Source organism: Haliaeetus albicilla, chromosome 20 (genome assembly GCF_947461875.1).
Source record: "Haliaeetus albicilla chromosome 20, bHalAlb1.1, whole genome shotgun sequence".
NCBI classification, from domain to species: Eukaryota; Metazoa; Chordata; class Aves; order Accipitriformes; family Accipitridae; genus Haliaeetus; species Haliaeetus albicilla.
In genome coordinates, this window is record NC_091502.1 from 24,841,992 (window position 1) to 24,852,093 (window position 10,102).

Below are 10,102 nucleotides of genomic sequence, written 5' to 3' on the forward strand. Positions count from 1 at the left end.
CTCAAGGGGTGTTCAAGAGACTTCAAGGCAGTCTCTCACCCTTTAGGGGTGAAACACCCTCTGACAGGGTATGTGCCCTCCAGGTTGACACCCCTTTGACTCTCTCTCCTTCCATGGATGCACCTATGTATCAGCCCAGTACGTTTCCCACCCTACAGACCTTTGCACTGCTCCTGCAAACCCTGTCCACTTCTCAGTCCCCTTAAAGTCCTTCTGCACCTCTTTCCAGTGCCTCCTCCCCAGCCCATGCTCCTGAGCCTGCCCTGGGGCTTTGAGCTCTTTAATCCTCCAAGCCTGGACCTGCTTCCATCTGCTTCTCCACCGCTGTCCACATTAAGCCATCTCTCGTAAGAGAAGAGTTATAACCCCATCCCTTTACAGCCACGTTTCGAGATCTGTCAGGGGCCCAGTTGTGACACCATTTAATGCATGTTTTGTTAATCTCATCTAATGCAGTTTAGAAGGAAAAAAAGCAGAATGCCTTGGAGGAACTGTGATGTATTAAACTGCCACAGCTGCCTTTATCAGCAGAGGCTCAGGGGCTGAAACGTGATGAATGCTGATGAAGGTTTTCTGCTCTGCCATCTGACTGTGTTTATAGACATATGTGCATTTGTCCAGATTACAAGCTTGTTGATGAAATCCCAAATTAACTGCTCTATTGTTTTGCTAAGAACTGATGGTGCTTACCCTTCTGGTTGTCCCCTTCTCGTCTGCCCATGTTGCCATGACCCAGGCCCTGTGCCAGCTCATTCCTCTTCCCTGAGGTTCCCCAAGACTTGTTAGATTTAATGGTAATGGCTCTTTGGGTCATTTTTTGATGGCTCCTGGCAGTGAGTTATCCAAGCCTATTGATTTGAAAGATGTCATTACAGCAGATAATTCTCCCTTGCTGCAGATGGTTAGCTTTCTGCTCCATCCACCTCGTCATGGTGTCTTCTTGCAAACAGGGACTAGAGAGGTCTATCAGGGATTTCTGAGTCACTGGTTGTGATCCTGCTGAGCGCATCCAGTGATCAGCCTAGTCCTGACCTTGTGCTCTTTTTGTATGTGTGAAATTTTTAAAAAGATGCCTCTGAACCTCGGGCCTGGAGCTTTCAGGGCCCGAGCCAGACTGTCATGCCCCATCAAGGACCTATCAAATGAGCTGAACATCTAACCTGGTTTTAAAGGAATTCACACCCATGCTCACCTAAACTTTTCTGCCGGAAAGAGGTTAACCTGAGCCAAGGGCTGAATCTTAATTGCAACTCATTCTCTGTTCCTAGCAAAATCAGTCCTCCTGGACAAGATACATCAGGTGGCAAGGGCTTTTGCCTGTCATCAGGGCAGAAGAATTGTGGGTGGTCCCCTCCATTTCCCAGTGCCATTGCCTTCAGCCCCGATAGATGCGTTCTTCTCTGGTGAAGTGCCATTCCTTTGCATGGATGAATTTGGTGGCTATGTGACTTCTCTGGCGATCTAGCTGACTCACGTCAATACAGGTGTCACAGGAAAGTTGCAGGCACTGCCTGACAAAGTGATTGGCAGACACACACTAGATCTCCAGGCTTTTGCTTTGGGAATGCCCAGAGACTTGCTGTGCTTTGTATTTTACAATGATTTGCATCCCTGATGATGCTAACACTGGACCCTCCTCCTGGCAGCAGAATTCATACCCACCACTACGAGGAGGTGCAGTGGCATGTCATCCTGACAAAGTTATCTCAGGGCCAGAAGAGGTATCAATATTTACAGAAAGAAGTGTTATCTAATCACTTCGTTTCCCCCATGAATGCATGCAACTTTGGAACGGGCAGCAATAACCCATGTTGCCCTGACATCCCCCCTGGCAGTTCGATGCGTTGGCAGCACCGCTTCACTGCAGTGGCTGTGAAGGGGATCGATCCACAGGCTGCCACCCTAACCAGACCCCAAGTCCCTTCTAAACCTCACTTCTGCCTGTCCCAGCCCAAAGAGATCCTGACTGGGTCTAGCAGAAGTTCTGCCTCTTGCCAGCACTCCTTATCTAGCGATGGGGCAATTTCTGTCCAAGGTCACCGTCGTGGGGCAATTTCTGTCCAAGGTCACTGTTATGGGGCAATTTCTGTCCTTATCTCCTCCCAACAGAGCATCTCCTTTGTTTTCTGAGCATGCTGTCTGCTCCCTGTTTAACCTGCAGTGCATAGCAGGTGCCTGGGAGAAGAGCAGGTCCTGCAGTTAATGTCTTGCAAAGCTGATAAAAATGCTATCATCTGCTGCATCCCAGGCTGTGCCTGGTGCTGGAAGGTGGTTAACGAGGGAACCAGCCTTCATCAGGGGCTCAGCAGTTCAAACATAGCTGATATACGCAGCATCATCGCCTGTCAGTCATTAATTTTGTGACCTCGTCACCACCTCTGTGGAGGTAAGGACAAGGAGTCACCGGCTCAGGCTGCAGCTAGGGAAGATTCAGGTTAAAGGCTGGGAAGTAGGTTTAGATTAGACATAAGGAAGAAATTCTTCACTGTGAGCGTGGTGAGGCACTGGAACAGGTTGCCCAGAGAAGTTGTGGCTGCCCCATCCCTGGAAGTGTTCAAGGTCAGGTTTGACAGGACTTTGAGCAACGTGGTCTAGTGGAAGGTGTCCCTGCCCATAGCAGGGGGGGTGGACTAGAGGATCTTTAAAGGTCCCTTCCAACCCAAACCATTCCATGATTCTATAATTCTATCATGAGAAGGGCAAAACAAAGGCTGAAATTTACTTCTTTAGAGAGGATACGGCACCTCCACTGCTGCAGGTCTGCAAGAGCAATGGAGACACACTCCTGTCCGAAAGTGTAAATCTGGCTGATGCCAATCTGATGCCATGGGTGAGTTGGCCATTGAGGCCCCTGGTTGTAGGACTTGAGCCAAGGTGCTGGGCTTTATCTATAACAGAGCAACGCAGATGCAGCAAACAGCTTGGGGTATGCTCTTAGCCCTTAACATCCCTGCAGCCCAGAGCTCCCATGCTGAAAGCAAACGTTCCCATGTACGGGAGCATTTCTATGGCCTTCACAAATTGTATGCATGTGAACAGGGTCAAGGGTGTGAGGGATAGGGGATATCCTCAGTGTCTTTTCTCTGTGGTGGAATGAGCCCTGGAAACAATTTCTGCCCAGCCAGGTGCTGGCTCTGATGGAGACAGCAATGGGGCAGGCACTGTGATAGGAACAGCAATGTGATACCTTGCTTTGGGCTCCTAGAGCAGAGAAAATCCTTTCTGCCACCCCAAAGGTACTTCTGCCCAGGACTACTCTGGTGGAAAAGACCGAGAGAAAAGAGAGGTGGGACTGCTATGGGCACAGGCTGTCTTCCTCTCGCCCTAGAAATCATGAAGGGGGTTAAGAAATAGGGTGTAGATTTTTGCAACCATTAGGGAAGATCTACCATGTACTGGATCTCCAGAGCCTGCCAGCTTCTAGGATTTTGTCCTCTCTTCCAACTGCTTATGAGATTAATTCAATCCCTGAGAAGAGCCATGCAACTTTCTTCTAGGCTTTCAAGCATATCTTGCCTTTGAAGGAGAGAAGATAAGCAATGAAAGCAAATACAACAAATTGCTCATCCTTCCTTGCGCCCAGCTGCCCAGCACCATTTTTGTCAGATGGAAGGGAAATCTCTGTTCTTGGACGATCAAGTACTTTGCAAGGAACTGTTTGAATTGCAGGGATCTTTGGATATACAAAGAGGTCTGGAGTCTGAACAGCCCCTCTAACCCCCAAGTCTGTAGCTATCCCCATTGCTCCGTTGGGCAGGCACGCAAGTTTGCTCTGTCCAGGCTGAACCAAGAGGGTAGGGAAGTGTGATGAGGAGACACCCAAGCTAGTGGGATAGAAGCCAGGCAGGTCCAGCTGCAGCCAGAATGCCTTGGCCAGGTGTCAGCTGAGCTCGGTGCCAAAGCTAATAAGCCTGCCAGGAGCCAGGACTTCCTTGCTTGGATGAAAAACTAGGCTAATGGTGCTTGGCTGGCTCCAGAGCTCTGTTGGGAACTGCATAGCTCTGCTCTGCTGTGTGAAACTGCTGCTTCAGACGGGGCAACCAGCTTCCCTTCTGCAGCAGATAATGCAGGGACCTGTGGCACTGAAATGGGGACATGGCCTGACACAAGGGTTGTCCTGGGGCCCTTCTCTTCTGCTGTGGCTTGAAGAGAGAAAATGAAGGAATTACCACCTCATTTCCATCAAGCTGCTGGGGCTGTTTTTTGATAATTTGAAAAATTAAGTTCGATATCACCTTGGTGACTCTAGGATGGGGTCCCTGCCAGCTGTGGTGCTTCCATTCTGCTTTGGGATGCCAGCACAACACACACTTTATAGCTCTGATTTTAGCTTCAGGAAGAGGGAAGCTGAAGCAATTCCAGGCAGAGCTTTTGCCTGCCTAAATTGGTTGCCCATGGACTGCAGGCTGTGATTGGGGCATTTTCTCCATGCATAAAGTACCTACCACTGCTTTTCTGGGGCTGCTGAAACCCAGCAAACAGTATTTGCAGAGCCACCGCAGAAAAGCACTATTTTTCCCCCAAAGCAATGAAACCCAAACCCATTGTGAGCCTGGTAGTGCTCTTTCCCAGGACAGCACCTCTTTCTCTGGCATCACCAAGTATCTACACTCCTCCTGTGGAGCAGAGACTGGCCTGCTTGTGTGTGAACGTAGAAACAGATGACGAGCAAAAGTAGAGTCAAGAATATTCTTACAGGGAATATTTTGGGGTGAAAAGGTGTCTCACTGGTGATTTCAGACCCAGCTGTGAAATAGCATCCAAAGGTAGAAGCCTACTGGACTTATTGAAAGGCTTGACATATGGTAAAGGCAATCTTACAGCAAGCAGATAGGGACTAGATGGGGCCAATGTGGGTTCCTAAAGCAACCAAGGAAAAAATACAGCTTTGTGATGAGGCTTTGGGAAAACTGAGTCAAACACAGTCCTAATTTCCTGTATTTCTGTGATAATATCCTCTTTGGAGGTCTTCTCTGGTTGCAGGATCTCTGTGGAAGGATCCTTCCCAATTTAGCCATGGAGGAGCATTGGTCTTGGGAGGCTGAGGATGCTCCCACAGGACATTTAAGAAACAGTGGTAAAAATAGCATTGTGGCACAACTGCCACCATGGATTATGCAGGCATTTCCCATGGGGTATCACAGGGACATGTTCTGTGCCCTCATCCTTTCCTGTTTATTCAAGGGGATTTTCACCTCTGTAGTCTCAAGAATGTAGGTCCCAGATGGCACTATGATAAACAGACAGCTGTTGGCTGGGGTTTTTTTTTGAAAACAAGAAATCACTTTACAAATGAGAAAAACAATCTATGAATGAATGCTTGTGGGGAAAATGGAGAATTTTTATGCTGGTGAATAGGATTATTAGCAAAACAGGGAAAAATCTTGCCCCTTGTGTTCCTGCAAGAGAGGCTTCAGGTAAGGACCAAACAGGAATCTGTTTTCCTTGGCATATCTCACAGGAAAAGCTACTCCCTCTTCAGAATTTTCTTACCTTAGACAGAGACAGCAGATTAGCAGGTCTGAGAATTACCTCCAGAGATGCCCAGTTCTTCCAGCAAATAAATCTAGCCATTATTTCAGGTTTTGTAATCACTGAAGCGATAAAAGAAATGATGGCAGTGAGTACAGTTAAAGTAAAAAAAGACTGTAGAATATTGTTCTTCAGAAATATCCTAAAGGTTATGGAGCAGCACAGATTGATTCATGCTTTAATATAAGTTCTCAGATGTTTGATCAATGCAATGAGGTTTTATGAATGCTGGCTGACCTGTGGTAAATATATGCACTTAGTTGATTGCACCCATGAGGTAAGACATATTAGCATAGAAGTTTGACTTAAGTTTATACTGACGTGGTCTCCCTCACAAAAGCTGAAGCTAAGAGCTTATAATTGGTCAGTTGAAGTCTAGGGATTTTCTGAGCTGTGATAATTATTGTCTGGATGAGTCCTACAAAAAGGTAAGGCCAATCATTGGCAGAAGGTGACTTAAAAGCCTGGTGTGGTTGAATTAGGGACAGTAGTAGAGCAGTGAGGACGTGGAAGACTTGCCTTCCAAATTCAAGGGCAGCTGAAATGAAGTCAAAATGAGATGAAAAAAAGCACTGGCTGGAAAGAGCTTCAGGCCTTATAGCTTTCATCAGAGCTATAGAGGTGTGTAGCCCATGAAGGACCCCAAATTCAGTTTTGGGGTCATGCCAGAGCTCTGCTCCATCCCTGACCTTCTTCCTTCCCATCATACCCAGTCCTATCCTAGGTGGTAAGAAGAAGATGTTGAGATAGTTCCTCTTAAAGACTTACTGAACAAGATGGGTATTGAACATATTCCAGCCCCTCAGAGATGCTTGGTAGAGCATCTACTATGGGGGCAAAGAGGATAGCTAATATGGGCTGAAAAAGCATCATTAACAATGCAAGGATTTTAGGACCATAGGCCCAAAGATGACCCCAGTTATCAATGGAGACCTACCAATGCAGGTGTCAGCTCTGGTGATGCAGAGCTTGTCTTTAAGGACATCGTCTAATCTAATAGTCCAACACCTCACAGTCCTACATACATTTATCTTCAAAGCAGGCCAACCAGGGCTGACTTGTAGGTTATAAGCAGGCAAGATGCTCAGAGGTACTTGGAAGCCTTCAGTCCACCTGTTTTGAACCTAAAATGGATGCAGACATTGCTTATAGAGTCCAGATACTATTGTGAAGAGGGACTCAGAGTGCTCGTTGTGCAGAGCACCACGCTCTTCTTGCTGTGCACTTCTGCTAGCGGCTGCATGGCCACCTGACGGGTTGGTTCAGCTCACCGATCTGTCTGAAAACTGGCCGTCTTTTTGCTTTTTTTGATACAGTGAAGGGCTCCACAAATGCTGGCTTTGATGTAATAGCAAGGAAGGTCAGGACAACCTCCCTCTGCTGCCCTGCAGTCACAGGGGGACTTAAACCACCCATGGAAACACACCTCAAAAAAGTTGTCATTCATGGACCCGAGCCCATCTGGGTGAGCGACCCATAACCTGTGGCCCTTCCTTGGTCCTCTGTTGGCTGAGATCCCCCCCACGTGCTGCCGGGACAGCAATGTTACGTGCCTCAGCCAGTCCCTTGGGCATCTCTGGACCATTCCTTTACCTGCAATCCCCTCAGAAATCAAGGGGCAGCTTGATCCCACCAAAATGCATCATCACACGCCGCTTAGCAGCATGCTGCCGCCAACATCATCACTGGTGAAAAACCACCGGCTCTAATGTGCCAGGATTCTGTCAAAAGGGGCTCTGGGAGGAAGAAGCCGTGTGTTTCCTTTAACCTACAATAAAGCAAAGCAGTTCAAAGAGAAGGAAAAGGAGGTTAACAATCTCTTTGAAATGTAGGTTCAAATTCCCAGCACGGCCCCAGTCAATTAACCAGCAAGTGCCGTGACACACATCCACCGCTAACGAGGAAGAGGAGGGGAGCACGTGGCGCGGAGGTCCAGGCGGGCAGCGGTGGGGGTCAAAGGACATCACCACGCTGGTGGGAAAGTTGCCAGGGGCAAAAATTTGTGGTTTTTGTCAGGCTTTTTAATCCCCCTGAGGTGCACCCGGAGTGGAGGCTGGACCACTGGAGGGGATGGAGCTGGGCAGGGTGGCAACACATCCCCCTGCCCAAACCCCCTTGGCAGCTGGCAGGGGTTTTTTTTGAAGGATGCACAGCGCCTGGCACAGCGGGCTGCTGCTTTCTCCGGGGTGCTCCTCCGTGGCAGAATAAACCACTTTTATTTTCATGCCATTAATGAAAGGCAGTGCAGGGGTGGGGATGGGGCAGGAGGGGGGAGGGTTTGTTCTGGCGCTGAGGGACGCGTGCACACAGGCATACAAATGCTAGAAGACAAAGGCTGTGATTAAGGGCCGGTGCTCCGACTCCCTGCTTATTACAGGAAAGGATTTATCTGATGGCCTAGTTTCAGCTCCAGTTTTCCACCTTTTAATCAGGTTCCCAGGTCTGCTGGTCCACTCAAAAAGGGAAGGAAGGGGATGTCTTGGGGGCGATGGGGCAAGAATAATGCTATGGCACTGCCTCGAGAAACATGCACGGGGCAGATGGTTTCGCTGCCCCGAAGCCTTCCCAGGAGGCAGATCCTGGGGTAGCCAGAAGGATTATGCCCAGCCATGCAGCATTATTTTCTGGCATGGCAAGAGTACATCCATGCTTTCCAGCCTGACCAAGTCAGGGTATGCAGAATAAACGTGCTGGAAATAAAAACCTCCTGCAAAATGGAAAACGTACAGAGGAGCAGCTATTTTTAAAAGGGACAGCACTTACTGCTGCTATGAAGTCAGGCTCATAATCAGTCAGCGAGGGACTTCTGTAGGCTGACAGCTGACAGTCAGGAGAAACAGCTCCAGCAGACTGGTGAGAAGAAAATGGGAGCTTTTGGGTACCAAGAGGTTCATGTTTTCAAATAAAGAGAAGAAGATGGTTGTCCGATGCTGCCCTGGTCACAAGGCGGATGGGGCAAAGCAACCCTCAATGTCTTTCCCAACGTGCTGGGAAGGGGGGTGAGATGATGATAGCCCTCCAGGAGACAGAGTGCTGCAAGCAAATGCCAGCTCGGCCACTGCTTTCCCCTCCCTAACCCAGCCTATCCTTATTGCCCAGCCTCCACTGAGGTTTTCCTGCTTCTAAAAATGGTCAGCCTCTAATTAAAACGCCCATTTGCCTTGCCAGGGCAAAACGTATCCGGCCGCAGAGCTGAGCTGGTCCTGGAGACAGCCAGAGCTTGCAGCTAACCAGCCTGGCCAGCTTTCCTGGCATGGGTGGCTGGGGTGACACCAGGGTTTATAGTCCATCACGCCATGTTATCAAGCTGACAGCAGCTTCAGAAAGCTGGCATGAGGGCCTTCTCCACTTTTCCAAGCCTGAAGCCATCGTGTGCCTTTTCCTCCTCCGTGGGGACATTAGTGCTGTGTTTCTGGTGTCCACATTCTGTGGTGGAGAGGGACGTCCTGGGTGGGCAATGTAGGGGGCTCATGTGGCTGACAGAGCTTTGAATGCTTCTTCCCATCCAGGGGGCTTCAGAAAGACTATTTAAATAATAAAAATCACTAGCAAAATAAGATGTTAAGGCAAAGGAGTACTGGGAGGGTCAAGGTCCAGCACAGCGCTGGAGCATCATGTAAATGGGGCGTTTACAAGAAGTGGGAGAATCTAGCTTCAGACCCATCGCTCCTGGGACAGAGTCCTTCCCCAGGACAGCAGGACACTCTCCACCACTCCAGCTGAGCCCGCATCCCAGGGCAGGAGGGATCCCATCCAGAAGGAGCGTGGTGGTGCAGGCTAATGGTCACAGCCTAATGGTGGACACCAGAGGAGCAGTCATCTCTAAGGGTTGGTGATGGCTTTTTCCCCTACAGCCCATAATACTGCTGGGAGCAAGATCTGGCCTCTCTTGGCGATGTCAACCCCCAGGTTATAGTCTGACTGTACCTTGCATGCCATCCTGGAGAGCAGGGCAGTTTTGGAAGGCAAACGGAGAACCCATAGTCTTTTCCAGGCAGCCTGCAGCTCTTCCTGCCTGGATGGAAGATGAATTTGTTCCTTCAGGCTTGGGAGGACCGGGAACACTGCCCAGAGGCGGTTTCCTCACTGGGGCTCTGCTTGCGTTGCTTTTATACACAGCACCGAGAAGTGCTTAAAATTAAATTTTTCTATTTAAGAGCAGGCAAAGCCCTCCAGAGAGGTTTCTGTTTATTCTTCAGTTGCAATGGCTCTGCATGCTCTTAGCCCTCCACGCAGCAGCCCCCCGCTCCTCAGAGAGCGGTGCTGAGACCGGACCACGTGTATCTCACCGCCAAAAGCTCTGCGGTCTGGCAGCGTGTGGTTTGCCATGCCGTGGCATCGCTCCTGCACCCATTCGCTTCCCCCCACCCCCAAGGTCCTGTGAAACAGCTCATGGGCTCTCCCCACATCACCCCCTCCGCAAATCCAGCCTTTCAACCCTAGCAGACCATGTCCCAAACTGGCAAAATCCATGAAGAGATCCCCACCATTTCTGACAAGCTTTGGAGCAGATCCTGGAGCAGGAAATTTGCTCCAGATACTCCTGTGCTGCTTCACTGCCACGTGTCCA